The sequence below is a fragment of the Macrotis lagotis genome, chromosome 5 (assembly GCF_037893015.1).
Source record: "Macrotis lagotis isolate mMagLag1 chromosome 5, bilby.v1.9.chrom.fasta, whole genome shotgun sequence".
In the NCBI taxonomy this organism is placed as follows: Eukaryota; Metazoa; Chordata; class Mammalia; order Peramelemorphia; family Peramelidae; genus Macrotis; species Macrotis lagotis.
In genome coordinates this window covers 17817137-17837161 of record NC_133662.1, presented here as the reverse complement: position 1 = coordinate 17837161, position 20025 = coordinate 17817137, and the positions used below count along the sequence as shown (strand labels likewise).

At 45.0% G+C, this 20025-nt stretch overlaps 1 protein-coding gene and 1 long non-coding RNA gene across 4 annotated transcripts in view; one reads left to right on the top strand and one right to left on the bottom strand.

The window, feature by feature from the left end:
* The window catches only part of FOXP4 (forkhead box P4), a 107905-nt gene extending 100819 nt beyond the window's left edge, over nucleotides 1-7086 (bottom strand). For both annotated transcript variants that reach the window (XM_074236910.1, XM_074236911.1), the window contains exon 1: nucleotides 7004-7086. The gene's annotated coding sequence lies outside the window, so the exon portion shown is untranslated. The remainder of the gene's footprint in view (nucleotides 1-7003) is intronic.
* A 364-nt stretch (nucleotides 7087-7450) lies between these two features.
* LOC141523601 (uncharacterized) overlaps nucleotides 7451-20025 on the top strand; it is a 40634-nt gene continuing 28059 nt past the window's right edge. The window contains exons 1-3 of one of the 2 annotated variants that reach the window (XR_012478530.1): nucleotides 7451-7504; nucleotides 9153-9244; nucleotides 14338-14379. This is a non-coding gene — a long non-coding RNA (uncharacterized LOC141523601). Of the gene's footprint in view, nucleotides 7505-8137; nucleotides 9245-14337; nucleotides 14380-20025 lie in introns of those variants that run through there. The other variant, XR_012478529.1, reaches the window with a different exon arrangement.

The following is a 20025-nucleotide window of genomic DNA, read 5'->3' as shown; positions in this document are numbered from 1 at the left end:
ATTTAAAATACAAACCACTCCCCTAAAGCACCTTTCCAATCAGGTCCTAGACTGAGAGAGGCAGAAATCCTTCCCAATGAACTTTCCTTTTTTCCCCTATCCCTTCTCCCCCTCCCCATATCTACCACTTCTATCTTTGGGAACACAAAACTGGAGTGAACGGCTCAGAAAAATGCAAAGCGGTTGACCCAGGTGTGAGACACCAGGCAAAGTGGAGAGAGGGGAGGGCCAGGGCAATGGCCCTCAGGGTAGAGTGGGTAAGACACAGAATTAAAAGGACCAAGGTATAAGGTCAGAATGACCAGGGTGGGGTATTTTAAAGTTCTATAGGATTCTGAACTATAAAGGACTTTGGAGAGAACATCTAGTCAGTCACATGGTTTTACAAATAAAGAAACTGAGACTTGGGGCTTGCTCAAAGTCATACAGTTATGTCTCCAGGAAGATGGCATCTCATCTTCTGGATCCCTCTTCTCTCCATCTTGCTCCTGGGAGCCAGTCACAGATCCCTGTACCTTTGAGGAAGTAGTCTCTGGGATTAGACCCCTGTTATCTTGCAGCAGGTTGAACCACACTCCTTGAAGGGAGGAATATAGTAGAACCAGAAGGGACAGCCCAAGAGCTCAGCAAAGATCTATCATGAGAAGGTGGGGAACACAGTCATACAAATGTTCTGGGAACCAGGCAGAAAGGGAAGGAATGAGGGAATAGGGAGTTGGGGAAAACACTTCACAGTGGAGTGAATGATTCAAGTCCATATCCTCCCATTACAATTTTTCAAGGTCAAAAATTTGATTACTGAACTAGCCACCCATGCTCTGAAAATCACACAGAATATATATATATATATATATATATATATGTACTGGGTGGTGGAGAAAGAGAGGTATCTATACTCACATGTATAGGGGTCCTATGATCCCCCTTTCTTGTACTCCTTCCACCTTTTTAAATATCTACATTTCCTCAGGAGATCTGATACAAAGTTGATGCACCAGTATGAAAGAAGAGATCTGTTTTTATTACCCATTTTGTCCCTTCATGTGGGCATCACAAGCAGATTGGAAAAGGGGGTTTAGGGAGAAGAGGAGGTGATTTCTGGGTAGGCAGACATCGAGGAATCTGATAAAGCTCCTCACTGCCTTTGTACTCCCATCTTAGCCCCAAGGAGCAAGAGGATATCAATCTAACATTGAGATTCCAAAATATCCACATCTAAGTTAGATTTCGGTCATATCCCCAGCCCATTGCCATGCCCAGCATGAGCCCCATAGTTTAGGGTCCCTAAGATAGCATCACAGCAGGATCTCAGAGAGCTCTAATTCCGGACAAGATGAGGTGAAGCCAGGAGGTAGGGCAAAGATTTGCATTTCTTCGGAGGATGCAGGTACCACACACAGAGTGTCTAGGTAATCAGGAGAGACATGCTCTCCTTTTCTTCCTTCCTCTTTCTACCTTTAGAATGGCAAAACTGAGAATCCAAATTTGGCCAAGCCCATTTGATATCAAGTTTATGTAATTAGGCATCTATCTTTTTGAAGAGAGAAGGTGGCATTTAATGATGGGAAGGGGACAGTGATTTTTTCAGCTTCCTCTAATCATTCCCCTCTGTCTTCTGGAAGGGAAGGGAAAAGAGTGGAGAGGAGAGAAAAGAAAAGACAGGGAAGGAGAAAGGAAAGAAAAGGACAGAAGAGGAGAACAGGAGAGAGGTGAAGAGGAAGGTTGGACTATTACAACAGGGGAAGAGAAAACTGTAGTTTAATTCTGGGGAGAGATAGAAAATCATTTTCCAGATGGAGAAAATGAGACCCAGAGAAGTCCAGCATCTTGTTCAAAATCATATAGGTACTAAGTGGCAGAACCAGGATTCCAATCTCTATCCGCCCATTACAATTTTTCAAGGTCAAAAATTTGATTACTGAACCAGCCACCCATGCTCTGAAAATTGTACAGAGTGTATATGTATATGTATATGTATATGTATATGTATATGTATATGTATATGTATATGTATATACATCCTTCAAAGCAAGAGAAAAAACCCCGGGTACTAAGAGCTGGGCATACTAAGAGTGGAGATGCTTTGGAGCATACTTCTTTATTGTCTCATTCATCTCCAAACATTTTAAGATCTCAGGCAATGCTGCCTCCTTTTAAAGACTTGACTATTTAGGCAGGTAAGTTCCAGAAGGAGAGAGGAAAGGAAGGGAGAACAGAGGAAAGGGGGAGGAGCAGAGAGAGCTTATCTGAGAAATTCTTGCAACTAGAACTCTCCTATTCCCTTCTTTGCCTTCCTCTTCACCAAGGGCAGGCAGGAGGTAACTAACAGCATCATCTTTAACTAACCACTCCTATTCACATTTTCCATTCATCAACTCGCTTAGGTCCTCATATCCTTGATTTTATCTGTGTCCCCATAGTCCCACTGACCCTTGTTTTCTCTTTCTATGACTGCCTCCTACCCTGAGAGTAACATCGATCTAACCCACCTGCATTTAACTTATACATATGTAGTATTATGTGTCTAGAACTGTGCTGCTGGGTATAGTCTGCAGAGGCTATGTCTATAGACATAGAAGAATTACAAAACCCCTGAAAGAAGTGACGAGGAGAAAGGGTAAGGGAGAGAGGAATCTTAGAACACAGAATATTAAAACATAGTTGGTAGAATAGTTGAACTAAGGGATCTCATAAAAGAGAATGTTACAACTCAGAAGCAAAAAAATATTCAAGCTGAAAGGGATATTGGAATATCCGAATTCTAGAGTTACAGAAACTGGAACCCAAAAGATAACTAATTTGTCCAAGGACACATAGTCTTCTTAGTGTCAGAGATGGGACTGGAAGACAGCTCTGATGCCCAAATCTCTATAGCATCATAAATAGAAAACTTATAGGAATTTATAATGGGGGGGAAGAAGACACAAATGAAATATCTCACAATTCACAGGATCATAATAGATTTTGAGCTAAAAAGAACCTTAGAATCAATAAATTAGGAACCGTTTATTAAACCCCAATCCGACAGATGAGGAACAGAGGCTTGCTCAAGGTCAGACAATTAATATAAGAAGTAGGAGAGATGGGATCTGAACTAATATTCACCAGCTCCCATTTCAGCAGGCTCTTTCCACTGTCACACAATTCCAAGATAGAACTAGAGTTTTTTCCTAAGGAGAATGTGTAGGGTGAAGTCTGTCACCCAAGCTCACAGAATTTTAAGGGAAGATAGTGAAAAGGCTGAACCTAACATAAGTGGATAGGGATTACTCATTGAGCAAGAGGAATACCCTACACATTTTGCCAAACTTCTCAGTCAGTAGGAAGAAGTTTCAAATTAGTCCATAGAAGAGCTTTCTGGATCAAAAACAGTTCCAGCATAAAGGGCTTTTTTTGGGGGGGGGAAGTTAGTATTAGGGGGCAAAGACTACTCTTCCTCTATAACTGTGCCAGGCAAGGTCCTATTTCCTTGAAGCCTACATCAGTAATGACCTGAGACCCTTGGGGGAATTGAAATGTTTAGGGATGGGATGAAGGAGAAAGGACTGACATGATCGTTTTCACTTTGCTGGGGGTTGCTGGGGAGTAGAGGCAAGACAGCCCGGATGCAAGTTGGCTCCCGCCCATGGGCGTTTCCCCTTCCCAATGCCAGGCTCTCTAAGCCTGCAGGGCTCAAGGGTTCCCCAGTCCTTCAGCTCCTGAGATAAACATCTGGGATGTTTAAAAAAAAAGTTTGGTTAAAAAAAACTCCCAAGGACTATGCCAGGAGAGAAGGTGCTTTCTGTTCTCTTTTCCTCAAAGCAAATCTCCCCTCCTCCCCCAGCCCACCCCTCCATCCCCTTCTTAAGTCAGGGGAAGAAGTGGGGAGGTTTGGGGTGGGGGGAGATTGGCAAAGAGTGCTAGTGGGGTGGGGCCGTGAGGAAGACTGGAGCAGGGACTTGTCAAGGCGGAACTCGCCTGAACTAAGCTCTTCTTTCCGAATCCTAAAAAATGTATGTATTTGAGGATGGGGCGGGGGGAGGGTTGCAAGTATGTGTTAGGAAGCATTAAGATACCTGCATTGTCACCCTGACCTGAGAGCCACGATGGGCTGGAGTGTGAGTTCCAAGATGAAAAATACAGAGCTCCAGGGACTGATTTTCAAGAAAGGTAGGGCAGAAAAAGACTGAGGCAGCCAGGGGAGAAAGCCGCAAAGAGAATGAATTTACTTCCTTCTGCATCTGGGGGTCTTGCTTGCAAGGTGACAAAAGAAGCTCTTGGCCTGCTGCAGCAAAATTTCAAAATAAAGTTTTTCAATTTAAAAATAATGAAAACCTTCACATCCTCTCAGAACAGCTTCCCTCTAGTAGGGGAGGACCTGCTGTATTTGTGGGGCAAAAAGTCAGAACGGTAGAGATGCCGGCCCACTGGGTGCTTGACACTCTGCCAAGACCCAGGATCAGTAGGCTTCCACAACCTCCGAGAATAGCCAAATCCCAATACCTCGGTCTACCTATACACCGGACTCGCCCCAGGGCCTTTGGGTGGCGCTTGACCCCTAGCGGAAGAAGAAAAGTGGAGACCCAAGAAATGAGCTGTGGAGTTGGAAGACTTCACTTGCCCTAGTCGCTTCCCCCGAAGTCCTGGGATCCAGTGTGAATAGACTCAGAATGGCTCCAGGGCTCCCAGAAGAGCTGCAGGGTCGTGGGGAGCAATTTTTCCGGAATCCCCAGATTGAAAGTCGAGTGAACTCCGAGTGGCTTAATTACCCGAATAATTGTATCAATTCCCTGGACTTGGCTTTGGCCGAAGAAAACGGGTCGAAGCTCCCTGTCCTGTTCTCTATAAAGCTCCTGCCGCTGTGGCCCAACTTGATTATTTCTACATTTGACTCTTGGAGCTAGCTTCTTGACTTCAGTCTTCCTCCGAAGGTCCAGAACTACAAACACTAGGAAGGGATTCACCTCCAGGCTAAGGGAGACTGAACCTGTCCCCAGATGGAATGTATTTATCTATTTATTTGTCGGGCTTAAAAAAAAAAATCCGGCCCGATCAGTCAAAGGAACCAAGAACTGAGATGATGATCCTTAAAGAGGGCAAAAACCCGCATTGGCCAAAAGAGCATTTTCTCGAATCCCATTCGATTGTAATCTCAGTTCTCCCCTTCTTCGTGGTGGTGGGGGGGAGACCTGATGTCTCTCATCCTTTTTCTTCCCTTTATTCCAAACTGGGTTCCCTCACTTGCTTCCTCTCTCCAGATGTTTTAAGTTGGTTAAGAAATTCGTCGGCTTCAACTATGGCTGTTGGGCTGGCAGGCAGGCACTTCCACAGCACCCGGTTACACCGCAATACTTTTAATGGAGACTTGAGTTTGAAAATTGAGGACAAGGGGGTCATGTATGGGTGGAGGAAAGTGGAAAAAAGAGCAGGGAGGAGAGAGAAGAGGTCTCTGAGTTCAGTTGCTGGGGGAGGGGGTCACCATTTAGCTCTCTCTGCCTTGTCCCAACTCCCCATTTCACTCACTCTCACTATCTCCCGGGGGGCCTCTCGTCTTAAGACGAAAGGAATGAGAATGCAGAGCAGCCCCGAAGCTCAGAATCCGCTTCGGACGAAATGAAAAACTTTCGGGGATCAGGAGAGAGAGCGAGGTATAGAGGGGATCGAGAAATGCGGAGGCGGGGAGTTTCAAGCCACTTGTTAGGTAGGGGGAAAAGGTACCTGACCCTGGAGGGACGCTCTCAAGCACCCAACAGCCTCACACCCCAGTCCGGGCTGACGCAGTCTAAGTTTGCTTTTCGTTTCTCTGACATAAGGCTCAAGGAAGACGGGATGAGGGGTGTGAAGACTTCCTAGTGGGGGCATTGCTTGGAATGGAGGAGCAGGAAACTGTAGCCCAAGGCAACACGTGGGGGGACTGTCTTATTAGGTTCTCCCCACACACACACACGCACCCCAGAATACTCCTCCTCTCTGCTAGGATTCCGATTTGGGAACTGTCCCTGTTGATCCAGCTTCGGTCCAAACCCCTGGCCTCTCTGCGCCATCCCGCTAGGGGGGCATCACTGACAGGGGTGCTTGAAGCCCAGGGATCAGTTGGACAGCTCAGTCCCTCCCTCCACATCCATCAGAAGGACCTCCCTAACTGGAGACACTCAGGTCTTCGGGAAGTTTTTTCTTTCCATCTCTGCCCCAACTAGGAGATTGATCCAGAGTACCGGGTAGGGGTGAAGGAACGACTCAAGACCGTCCACTGTCCACAGATGCAGGGGAATCCATTTTTCCTGAGTTCTGAACTTAGTAAAACCAGATCCCTTTCTTACAAAACTTGAGCGGCTCCTAGCTCCCAGCTGTACTACAAACCCCATAGAAGAACAGCTCTACCCTAGAGGAAGAGGCCGGCATAGATGGGGTGGGTTGGGGGGCTAGGGAGGAGGGGGAGGACGGGGCAGGGCCCTGTATTGCACTCTCCCTTCAGTCCAGCAAAGTCCCAGCCGGGAAGTTGTCTTTGTCTGACTCTCGGCTCCAGGGGGGTCCGCTTTCCCCCTCCCCCCCACTCCACTAACCCAGCCCTGGAGGAGGCGGGGCTGACGCCCTGGCATCGTGGGGGGGGGGGGGGTGAAGGGGGTCTGCCAGGGTGGAGAGACGGGGTGAGGGCGGGATAAGCAGCCTCTTCCCTGCGTGGGGGGGGGTGCGACTCCGAGGGTTCCCCGCCCCCACTGGCCGGCTGCCCCCACCTGTTCCCTGGACAACGCTAAGACCGGGCTCAGTCTGGGGGGGGGGGGCGGGGGAGAAGCGGCAGGAGGGTAGTAGGGTGAGGGGTACAAGGAACTGCGCGGTGTGGTCACTGCCCGGCAGAGCGCCCCATCTCAAGATTAAAAAAAAAAGTCAGCGCGAAGCCCGGCCCAGTTCCGTCTCCCGGCAGTTTGCAAACACAAAGTGAGCCAGAGTGAGCGGGCGAGCTCCGGCCCCGGCCCCGCGGCCCGGCCGCCCGGCTCCCGCTCCCCGCCGGGGCCCCCGCGCCTACCTGTCCGGGCTCCGGACTCCTCAGCGCGCCCGGGGCATGGGCTCTGCGCGGCCGCTGCCCGGCCTGCGCCGCCGCCTGCTCGGGCTGGGCTCGGGCGCCTCCCCTCCCCCCGGGCAGCCCGGCTCGCTCTGGGCTCCGGCGCCCTAGCCCCTCCGGGGCATGGCCCCGCCGGGGCGCCTCCGGCTCGGCTCCAGCCCCGACTCCCGCTCCCGCTGGGGCTCCGGCTCCCCGCGCCCCGCTCGGCTGGCTCGCCTCCTCTCCCGCTCGCGTCCTCCGCTCCTCTCGGCTCCTCCGGACCCCGGCGTCCCCGCCCCCGGCCCAGCCCTTGTTCCGGCCCCGGCTCCTCCCCGCCTCCGCTGCCGCCTCCGCCGCGCCCTCCCGGGGCTCGGGGCGGGAGGGGGGGCTCCGTCCCGGGCCGGCCGTCCGGCGGCGCTGTCCGGTGCAGAGGGGCCGGCGGCTCGGGGCTCCGGGACGGGGGCTGCGCCCGAGCAGGGGCTGCGAGTGAGTGAGTGCGCGCGGGAGGGGGCGGGGGCAGGAGCGGAGCCGGAGCAGGAGCAGGAGGAGGGGGAGCGGCAGGGAGCGAACCGGGGAGGGAGAGAGGGAGAAAGGGAGGGAGCCGGGCAGGGAGGGAGGGAAGAAGGGGGAGACGAACTTCCAGAGCTACCATAATTCATCTAAAACAGGTGCAGTCGATTTCACTCTTACTGAAACAGCCGCGGGAGAGGGAAGGCTGAGGAGAGCATAGTCTTTTGGGGAGGAAGGGTGGGAAGCAGAGAGAGAGGGAGGAGAACTTGGGGCACGGGTCTAGAAGACTCCTAGGCCAGAAGGAGAAGGCGGGAATCCCTTGGCAACAGCCTCTTTCTACTCCGAGTCTTTTCTGGACTCCATCCTCTCCGCTCCCCACCTCCCCAAACCGCCTAGCACCTCCAGCCAAGCTCGGGGGTGCATGTTCCCCTAGTTCGCTGCTGATTGGCAGATAGATTCTCCCTGGAGCTGGAGCTGCTGTCCGCCCCCCCCCCGCCCCTCCTCGCATCCCGGAGCCGGGGGCCCGGGATGGCTTCTGCTGGTGAAGCAGCCCTAGAGCCGGACCCCGCTGGCTCCCAGATCTCTCTCCAGGAGCGCTCCGAAGCTACAGCTCAGACGCTGCCGCATTTCAGGGCGTTTTCTTGGAGAGGAGTTTGGGTCACCAGCTTACAAATAACACCGGGGACTGGTCCTTGGGCAGTTCGACCCGATTAAAACGAAGTGGGGGCTACAAGAAATTATCCAGATAATTTATGCTTGGAACACCGGGAGGAGATGGGGAGGGTGAGAGAACTTATTTCTGTGTATAGTTGCCAGTTGAACCGTGTCTGGTTGTATGTGGGGAAGGGAGGGGGAAAAGACACCCCCCCCCCGTCGGACCCGGAAAAGAGGTCAGATTTGGAATTGAAATTCTTCTGGGACATTGGGTTTCGGGGGAAGGATGTTAGCATCGTACGGGGGAGCAATCCCTTCCCTCATCACATAGTCAACTCTGCTAAACTGGACCATTTCCCTCTTCCTAACAAGGCACTGCAATCTCCTGTCTCCTCACCTTTGCATCAGCAGTCCCTCACGTCTCTTCTCATTCCGCATCTTAGAATACACAGTTAATCTCAAGCACCATCATTCCCATCCTCTCAGTTGCTGGTAACTCCCCTCAACATATGTATTTTCTATGTATTTTGTATAGGAAGCAGCATAGCAGGCAGTAGAGGTTCCAGAACCTGGGGAAGTCATTTAACTTAACTGACCTGGGACACCTTTCAAAACTATAGGTTGAAAAGCAAATACCAACCTTCATTGGCAGATTAGATGAAGGGCCATTACCTGGAGAAGCCTACACAGACATAATCATAATTCTGGCAAATGTGTGCACACAAATATATGTATATGTTCAATCATGTGTATAGGATACTATTTTTTGTATACTTATATATGTTCAACACACATTCTTCAGCAAAATGAAAACTCTTTGAGGCACTGTTTCCTCTGTGTGTGTGTATATATATTCCAGTGTATACTCAGAGTCTTAGTACAGTGTTGATGTTCACTCAAGTATGACTCTGTGAAACCATTTGGAGTTTTCTTGGAAGATACTAGAGTGGTTTACTATTTCTTTCTCCAGCTCATTTTACAAAGGAGGAAACTGAGGCAAACGGTGAAGTGACTTGCTCAGGATCTCACAGCTAGGTGTCTGAAGTCGGATTTGAACTCAAGGTTAGTCTTCCTGACTCCCAGTGTGGCATACTATCCACTTTGCCACCTAGTTGCCCTATACCACCTAGCTGGGACATAGTAGGCAATTAATAAATGCATATTAATTGCATGGAAGAGACCATAGAAAAGGAAACTGAGGCCCATGTAACTTGCTCAAGGTCAAACAAATGGTAGAATGGAATAAAAAGGAATTAGAATCAAGGTGTCCTGGCCTTAAATCTGTGACTTTCCACTATTACACACTGCTTCTCTCCCTTGGGAGGTCACTGACCCAGATTTGAGTCTTAGTTCTGTCCTTTACTGATATATGAGCCTGGGCAAGTTGCTAGACCTCTCTGAACCTTGCTTTCATTATCTATAAAATAAGAATGACAATGCACTTGGTTTTGGTGGAAAGTGTAGTGTTCATCTAGATGTCAATATAAATATTCACTATTATCTTTGCTAAGGAATTCCTGGGCTCTGTGTCCATATTTTAGACAGCCTCTAGGAACACACTTGGCTGTGGGGAGCCAAGTGCCAACAACTGTAGGTCATTCCCTTGGGGAGTTCACATTCCAGGTCAAATAAGCCAGATGGACCCAGTATTGGGACATGTGGTGATGACAGCCTAGGCAGGGAAATCACACATCATTTAAAAGTTAGGAGGGTTCTCAGGCCACCAGGTTCATCTTGTACCTGGCTGAGAATCCTCTCTATAATGCTCAGTCTGGGTTTAAAGAGCTCTGTTGAGAGTCAGCCCATTGGACTTTGGATGACTCTAATTTTGTGAAAACAGTTATCTTCTATGGAGCAGCCTGAATGGGCATCTCTGCAGCTTCTACCCATAGTTCCTTGTTCTACTCTCTGGGGCCAAACAGAACAAGCCCCATCCCTCTCCCCAATGACAGCTCTTCAAATATTTGAAGCCAGTCATCTCAAGATGGTTCGCCTGTCCTGCTAATACATGTGCACATGACATGTGTTTATATAAAACACATGAATACATATTAATTCACTTATACATGCCGTGTATATATATACATATTCATATGTGTGACACAATTCACATTCTCTTCTCCCAACTAATCAAATGAAAATTCCTTTCATTAATTTGTACATATCATGATCTCAAGGTCTTTTCTCATCCTGGTTTCCTTTCCTCCAGATGATCCCCATCTTATCAATGCTCTTCCTAAATCGTATAGCCCACAGCAGAACACATTCCTCTTGATGTCATTTAACCAGGACAGTAAAGTACTTAGTGACTCTCATCCTGGACAGGACCTGTGCCTCTCTTACAGCTCTGAGGTGGAGTAGTGGATGAACAGAGGAGGTCTTGAAGCAGGTTGACCCGAGTTCAAATGTAACCTCAGGCACTTACAGTTTTGTGTTCCTGGATAGTCATTTAACCTCTATTTGCCTCAATTTCTCAGTGGACAGAGTGCTAGACCTGGAGTCAAGAAGACTCATCTTTCTGAGTTCCAATCTCTCTTCAGACTCTTACTAGCTGTGTGAACCTGGGCAAGTCACTTAATCCTTGATTCCTCGTCTATAAGATGAGCTGGAGAAGGAAATGGCAAGCTTCTTCAGCATCTCTGCCAAGAAAAACCCAAATGGAGTCTCAAAGTGATGTATACAACTCAAACAAACAAAAAACCCAACAGAACAAAATGGGGATGATAACCTCCCAGGTTATTTGTAAAGATCAAATGAGAGGATATTTGTAAAATACTATATAATTGCTAACTATTGTTATAATTTTAAAAATATTTATTTTTCCAACTACATACAATGGTAGTTTTCAACAATCAATTTTTGCAAGGTTTTGAGTTTTGCATTTTTCTCCCTCCCTCCCTTACCTCCTTCCTCCCCCGATATAAAGCAATGTAATATAGACTATACATGTATAAACATGTTAAACATAGATGCTTATTAATCATATTGTAAAAGAAGAATCAAATCAAAATAGAAAAAAATATATTAGAGAGAGAAAAAATGATACCTAAGACAACTTTTAAAAATTTAAAAATGCTTTGGTCTGCATTTAAACTCCATAGTTCCTTTTCTGGATATGGAATGTCCATCATGTCTTTTGTTTTTGATTATTGTGCTGCTGAAATAAACAAGTCCATCATAGTTGATCATCACCCAATGTTGCTGTTAGTATGTACAATGTTCTCCTGGTTCTGCTTACTTCACTCAGCATTAGTTCATACAAGTCTTTCCAGGCTATTCTGAAGTCCTCTCCCTCATGATTTCCTTTTTCTTTTTTTTCTTTTTTTAGGTTTTTGCAAGGCAAATGGGGTTAAGTGGCTTGCCCAAGGCCACACAGCTAGGTAATTATTAAGTGTCTGAGACCGGATTTGAACCCAAGTACTCCTGACTCCAAGGCCGGTGCTTTATCCACTGCGCCACCTAGCTGCCCCCATGATTTCTTATAAAACAATAGTAGCCCATCATATTCATATACCACAATTTGTTCAGCTATTCCCTAATTGATGGGCATCCCCTCAATTTTCAGTTCTTTGCCACTACAAAAAGAGCTGTTATAAATATTTTTGCACATGTGGGGTTTTTTTTTACCCTTTTTTATGATATCTTTGGGATAAAGGCCTACTAATGGTATTATTGGATCAAAGGGTATGCACAGCTTTATTGCTCTTTAGGAATAATTCCAAATAACTCTCCAGAAAGGTTGGATCAGTTCATAACTCCACCAGCAATGCATTACTGTCCCAGTTTTCTCACATCCCCTCCAACATTGATCATTTTCCTTTTTAGTCATATCGGTCAATCTGATAGGTGTGAGGTGGTACCTCAGAGTTGTTTTAATTTGCATTTCTCTAATCAATGATGATTTAGAGCATTTTTTTCATGACTATAGATAGGTTTGATTTCATCTGAGAATTGCCTTTTTATTTCCTTTGACCAGTAATCAATTGAGGAATGACTTGCATTCTTAAAAATTTGACTCAGTTCTCTATTTTAGAAATGAGTCATTTCTCAGACATACACATTGTAAGAATTGTTTCCCAACTTACTGCATTCCTTGTAATCTTGGTTGTATTGGTTTTATTTGTGCAAAACCTTTTTAATTTAACATAATCAAAATTATCCATTTTGCACTTTATAATGTTCTCTATCTCTTGTTTGGTCATAAACTGCTCCCCTTTCTGACAGGTATACAATTCCTTGTTTTCCTAATTGACTTAAGGTGTCACCTTTTATGTCTAAATCTTATATCCATTTTGAGTTATCTTGGTAAAGGGTATGAAAGTTGGTCTATGCCTAGTTTCTGCCATACTATCTTTCTGTTTTCCTAGCAGTTTTTTTTTGAAGAGTCAGTTCTTGCTTCAGAAACTGGAATCTTTGGGTTTATCAAAAAGGAGATTACTATTAAATATTGTTATAATTAATACAGCCCCAAACTACAATTGTTTAAGACAGAGATCATTTCTAGTATAACTTTTCCTGGATGAAAGGGGCTTTTAGATAGATAGAGAAGAAGAGGGAAGTACAAAGCATCAATACTGCTCCAACATGGGCTGCCCTCTCTGACTCAGAAGGAACAGAATGGTGACTATAGCAATATCTGTGTTTTTCTAATAACTACCTTAAATTGACCTCTAAGTTTGTTAAATTTGATCTTGAGTCCGCAAAAAGCTAACTGAAAGCATGAAGAACACCCTTAAAGTTCACTGAATTGCCACAGATCTTGAGGACAATATGTCAAATTTCTATTCCCAGGGAATAAAGAAAGGAGTTTCCAAATTTCTTCCCAGTAAATATTTCTGGCTCTGAAGTCACCTGGAAAGGGTGGAGAGGAAAAGAATATTATTACCTATAAAGGATTCAAGCTCATTCCCTGACTGGTCCCATCAATTCAGTTTTGACTCAACACTAAGTAACAAAAGAGACTTAAATTACCTTCAGAAAAAAGCAAGTCTTGGAGCATCTTTAGCTCTGTGGTCACAGCCTTTAGCCCAGACCAATGAGTTATTTCTTTTTTGTTTTTTAATAAAATCAGCTGGCACAATGCAGAATGAGACACATTTTGGACAATGTAGAAATTTGTTTTACTTGACTATTCATATTTGCTAGAGAGGTTTTTTGGGTTTTAAATTGGGGATATGAGAGAAAAGTAGATGCTTATTCTTTGGGGGGATGGGAAGAAAAGAGGTCAGCAGGTTCAATATATTATTTTGCCATCCATTATTAAAGATTTTATTTATTTTGAGTTTTACAAATTTTCCCCCAATCTTGTTTCCCCCCACACACAGAAAGCAATTTGTCAGTCTTTACTTTGTTTCCATGTTGTACACTGATCCAAATTGAGTGTGATGAGAAATCATATCCTTAAGGAAGAAACAAAAAGTATAAGAGATAACAAGATCAGACAATAAGATATCTTCCCCCCCCACCCAAATTAAAGGGAATAGTCCTTGAACTTTATTCAAATTCCTTGGTTCTTTATCTGGATACAGATGGTATTCTCCATTGCAGACAGCTCCAAATTGTCCCTGATTGTTGCTCTGATAGAAAGAGCAAGTCCATCAAGGTTAATCATAACCCCTAAGTTGCTGTTAGGGTGTACAGTGTTTTTCTGGTTCTGCTCATCTTGCTCAGCATCAGTCCATACAAATCCCTCCAGGCTTCCCTGAATTCCGTCCCTCCCAGCAGGTTCAATATTTGTGCTCTAAGTCCTATCTTCCTCAGAAGGTTATAGCTTCTTAGATCTTAGAGGTTTTCAAATGAGGATTGTATAACCCAGTCTCAAGAGTGTTACAGATAAAATTCTTACTCAATTAGAGGAGAATGAACATGGGGGTTAGAGTTACCAATAACTTTTAGGTGACTTTGGTCAACTTATGTGTTCACTCTAGAAGTTATCTTACCTTCAAAAGGAAGGAATTGGATTAAGTGGTCTACAAGGTTTCTCATATTCCCACCATTATATAGTTCAATCATTTTAGATGCTAAAGAAGAGTTCTCTGTTTGGAGGGAGATTGGACTAGAAGACCTCAAAGGTCCTCCTCTGAAGTCAGAGAACCCAGCTTCAAATTCCATCTCCAAAACTTACCTATGTGTTTTTCTTTTTTTCTTTTTTTCAGGGCAACAGGGTTAAGTGACTTGCCCTAAGGTCACACAGCTAGGTAAGTATTAAGTGTCTGAGACAGGATTTGGACTCAGGTCCTCCTGACTCCAGGGCTGGTGCTCTATTCACTATGCCACCTAGCTATTCTTGAGGAAGTTCTAGTATCCTGGGATCTCTTATGATTCAATGCTTTTTTCCTAACTTTTTTTTCTCTCCAAAATCTGTTTGTCCTTCCCATTGGGATTTCTCCCAGAAAAAAAATATTTTCCATTTCAATCAATCCTTCAGCAAGGTTTTTTTTTGTTTTTTGGGGGTTTTTTTTAGGTTTTTGCAAGGTAAATGGGGTTAAGTGGATTGCCCAAGGCCACACAGCTAGGTAATTATTAAGTGTCTGAGGCTGGATTTGAACTCAGGTATTCCTGACTCCAGGGCTGGTGCTCTATCCACTGCACCACCTAGCTGCCCCCTATCAGCAAGTTTTTAATTGAATACCCACTATGTGCAAAGTCCCTTACCAAGTACTAAGAGATATACAAAGGGACTATAAAACAAGGACTCTAATCTCAAGGAATTTAGGGAAAAAATAACTGACAAAACCAAATCAAAGCAAATAATCCGAAACATTTCCCCTCTTGTGAAAGGATGAGAAGGAAAATCCAGAATAGGCCTTCCAATTTCATTTGAGTTGTCCTTCATTCTCTTCCCAAGTAATCCTCAAAAGTTCTATGTAGGATCTCTGGGATATGCTCAGATTATTCTCTCTGTTTTTTTTCGACTTTTCTCCAACTCCTCCAGTTGTCTTGAGTTGAGTCTTTCCGAGTTCTTTTTCCAATTTCCAATCCCCACCGCCTCTCCCTTCTTCTCAACACCCCCCCCCCCCAATCTCCCATCTGTTTTGCTATTTTACTTGCATGGGAGAAGGAGACTAGGGGAAGAAGCAGATTTCCTTAGTTGGTGGTTAACATTGTGGTCATCAATCCCTTAAGATTTATAGAATGAAAAAGGTGGGGTGGGGGAAGGGGAGGAGGATTATGAGTTTCAAGAGTTTATCTGAATGGTATGCCAACCCTTGGGTAAGTAATTTTATTTCTCTGGGACTCAATTACCTCATATGTAAAATGGCTGGATTAGAGGATCTCTAATGTCCCTTTGAGTGCTATCATGTTGCTTTCCATGACCATATTCCAGACAGGATAAAGATTCTCAATCCCTATTCCATCATATCAAAACAATGGTAGGTACTCAGTTGATCAACTGGGGTGACTGTATGACAACAAGGCATTAGTCCCAGTCCCTTTTGTTAATAACATAATAGGGCTTCCAAGCCAACTAATTTCAGGGATTTAACAAATACCAACAGGAATACCCTTCATACAATCCCTAATAAGGATTCATCTAATCTTTTGTTTTCTTCTTCCTAAACTCATTTTGGCATACTGTAGACAGGAGATTCATTGCTCATTCTTAGACCTTCTGGAGAAGATTAAAGATTTCCTTCCAAGGAAATTTTAGCCCCTTAGGTTTCCCTTCTCTCTGCATAAGTACTTTCTTTTCTCCTCCTTATCACCTTCTTGGGCTAGTATTGGCTCAAATTCTTTTCAGGTTCTAGCTTTCTACTCTTCCTCTTTTCTTCCAATGCCTCTTCTCTTACCTCCCCAATCCAGGACTCCACTTCCACTTTCACTCATGCATTTCCCTTTCCAATGATTTTACCAGGTATATGCAGTGGACCAAAGAAGCTAGGGCAACTTCCAACATTTGAAAGCTTTAGCTGTAATAATGATGATGATGTTTAAAATAGAAAATTATATTTATATAAGGCTTTCCTCACAACAACCCTGTCAGATAGATAGGGTAAGCATTATCATCTGAGATACAACATGGAGCAGTAGATAGGAACTGGACTAGACACTTACTATGTGACATTGGGAAAGTCACTGAATTGCTATATGCTTCAATTTATTCCTTTGTAAATTGAGGAGGTCAGGTTCCAAGAATATAAGGCCCCTTCCAATTATAAAACTATGATCTCCAATTTAAGTCCAAGATCATAGAGCTATTAAGAGTTGGAAGCAGAGTTTGGCTCATGGTTTCTAAGACTAGATCAATTCAGTGCCATCATTTCAACAAGCCTTTATTAAATCTTACTCAAAGTCAAGCACCATGCTTATGTCTGGGGATACAAAGACAAAAAAAAATCAAAAATCCTAAAATACAAAAGTGTTTTCCCTCAAGCAATTTACACACCCTGTTGCCACCAGACCACATTTCTCTAAGATACATGAAGTTAAAATAGAGTAGCCAATAAGTGAGACATTATTTGAATTTTTAACTATGTTTTAAATGAACTAATTATGGCAAGAGAGCTACCTTTTGTGCGGTGTCCTAGCTGATATCAAGCACAGTGAGACCATTCTTATCTAATAATAGCTCTTGTCCCATTCTTGCTAAATTTGAGTCCCTCTTGTGAGTAGAGCTGAGCCAAATGGCCAATCTGCTTCCCATCCCTCCTCTCCATTTGGCTCTGCTTCTTCCTTTCCATCCAAATCAATTCAAGAAACATTTATTAATCTCCTACTGTGTGCAAGGGGTGCTAGGTATCCAAACACAAAAATAAACACATTTTGTAGATAGCTCCTTCCCTCCTGTCCGCTATAGACAGGCGGGGGGGGGGGGGGGGGGGGGGGGGGATCTGTGCTCAGTGCAAATTAGGGTCCCTGGACCAGGAAGGGGCCCGGGCTTTCCCTTCCTCCGCAGTCTCCCCCACCCACACTGTTCCCTGCAGATCAGTGAATATTTTAACAAAGAAATGTTTCATTAAGGAGTTGATACCTTAATGAACTGTCCCCAGGAGCCGTCAAAAACGCAAAGCTGCCCCCCACCCCCTTTCAAAGCAAGGGGGAAAGTCTTACCGTTGAGTTGATTTATCGAATTACCGTAATGGCCAGAATAGAGGCCGCAGTTGTGTGAGAGAGAGCCTAGAAAAAAGGGCAAGGTAAAGGACCCTCACAGCCTGGGACCCGACCGTGACTCCATGAAGTAATCCGGTCCTTTTCTAATTCCTGGATTCCACCTCCCTCCCCAATACTTTCCCCTTCCCAACTCCCAGGCACAGTTGTGGGTGGTGACCTACCTGTCCTCTAAAGTGTTTTCACCAAATCCTCGCCCCTACCCCCGACCTAAGGGACTGTGCAGCCTAGGGACAGTGCGGTGGCAGGGCAAGCTCGGGAGCGCAGGCTGATTGGTGGGAAATCAGTCATTAAGGACCAGGAAATGAACAATAACCTGACAAGGAGCGAGCAATTTTCCATTAATTAGAAACCGGCTGCGTCTTTGGGTCAAATTAAGTTCCGCATCTGATTCCCGAGGGTGGGAGTTTGAGGGTACGAGGAGTGTATATGTGAGTGTGTGTGCTGGGGTGAGAGAGTGGAGTGGAGACATTGTCCGCCCAAGCCCGAGAAATCAGAATCTTTTCCTTTCTCTACCCTTCCCTTTTCCCTCTATTACCTATATCTCATTTTCACCCAGAGGCAACTGTTACTGAATACCCAGACTAGAACAGTATCGAAGCAGGGCATAGGAAGAAAAATGGGCCTGAGACCCAAGGATGAGCTGGAAGAGGAGAGGATAAAGGCTCCTCTAGCCAAGGCTTACCTAGCCTTCAAGGTCCGCCTAAGTCCCCAGAGCCCTCCCAGCCCACAAAGAACTTTTCCTCTTTTGAGCTCCCAGCTCTTTTATCGTTAGCACCCATCATGTGACCAGGCACCACCTTCAGTTCTGAGTTACCTTTCCACAAGTGCCTTCCCCCACCCTCGGAAGCTCACCTCTTAAGAACACATAGTTTATTTGTGTATATGTCATTTCCCCTATTAAACTGGAAATTGCATGACGGCAAGGACAGACAAGTTAAGTTAAAATTGCCTTTCTGCTATTTATCTACACACGGCTAATGCCCAAAGAAGCTTGCAAAACTGGATAGAATTGAACTACAGAATGACCTTTTTAGGCAAAGAATTTGTCTTTTGTTGTTCAATTCAACTCTACCTAACTCCATTTGGAGTTTTCTTGGCAAAGATACTGGAGTGGTTTGTCATTTCTTTTTTTTCAGCTCATTTTACAGATGTGAAAATTGAGGCAAACAGGGTGAAGTGACTTGCTCAGGGTCACACAGCTAGTGGGTGTTTGAGGTTGGATTTGAACTCAGGTTTTACTGACTCCAGATCCAGGGCACTTGGTCACCTAACTGCCCCAAAATGTTTTGGAAAGAAGCATTGTGATGTAGCAGATAGAGTTCTGGGCCAGCAGGCAAAATCTGCAGTAGAATCCAACCCCTCCCACGACTGAGTGATCACCAGGTAGTTATTTAACCTTTCTCCCCTTCCCCTTCTCTCCTTAACCACCTCAGCTCCTTCATCTGTAAAATGGGAGATACTATGATACTAAGGCTCAAATGAGATCATGTAAAGTGCTCTAGAAACTTTAATATCATACTTAAAAGTCATTTATTATGATTGGTATCTCTCACTGTATCTAGCCCAGTTCCGAGTACATAGTAGCTGCTCTGAAATGGCTTTCTGATTCATTGGTGAGAGAAAGGTAGGAGGAAGGCAAAAGATTTTAAAAAAAAAAAGGAGGGGGTCAGGGAAAAATATGAGAAGAACCCTTCCTACTAGATCCAGATTTCTTCCCCCTTGGAAGGTCCATCATTTCCTCTTTTTTTCCCCCCCTTTTTCTTCTTCCCCATTGGATATCCCTCATCTACAGTAGAAGTCCCTGGAACTAAAGGTGTGATGGGTGGTAAAAACCGGTTCTAGACAATACAATCCCAAGAGTTCACTTGTACACCTTCTCCTCCTGCAGTTCTAGCCTCAACTTTATGTCTTATATTCTCATCCCCATGAACACGAAGTCAGGCCAGTTTTTCCCAGATCTCAGTCCAAGTTATCCCTTTCCTGTAAATGTGTGGATAAAAATTCTAGGAATGACCAAAGGTCAGAAAAAGGAATCCTTTTTCATTTGCAGGACTTAAGTACATCAGGAAACCCAAGATGTTTAGTCTTGGGCAGGATCAAGTCCTTTAGATGGTGGCTATAAAGTCCTGCAAAGTGATATGGGTTGAAAAGGATTCCCCACATTGAGTCCCTCACCTCTCAGGAGGTGTTTCATCATCAGTCCCTTCTGATGGCTCATTGTCTTGATGCAAATACTTTACTCTTCTTTAAAATTTGTTTACAATGTTGTTATTATGTAAAATTCTCTTGGTTCTGCTCATTACACTTAAGTTTTGAGATCTGAGGAGATGAGGATGCTCTAGTTTTCTCCATTACTTCTAAGTTTCTAGTAGAAAGTACTATAGTCATTCACAGAAACTCCCTGGGGGGAGGCAATTCCTTTGATTAATCATCAGTTTGACTTTTTTTTTTTTTTAGGTTCTTGTAAGGCAAATGAGGTTAAGTGGCTTGCCCAAGGCCACACAGCTAGGTAATTGTTAATTGTCTGAGACAGGATTTGAACCCAGGTACTCCAGACTCCAGGGCCGGTGCTTTATCCACTGCACCACCTAGCCGCCCCCCAGTTTGGCTCTTAATAGAAAGGTTCACTAGAGAAACTAGAGGGCCATATACTACAGCCAAGAGCACTGTCAGTAATTCAAGAGGAATGGCCACATCACTCCCAACCTTGCTTGAAGCCATCTTGCAGGTCA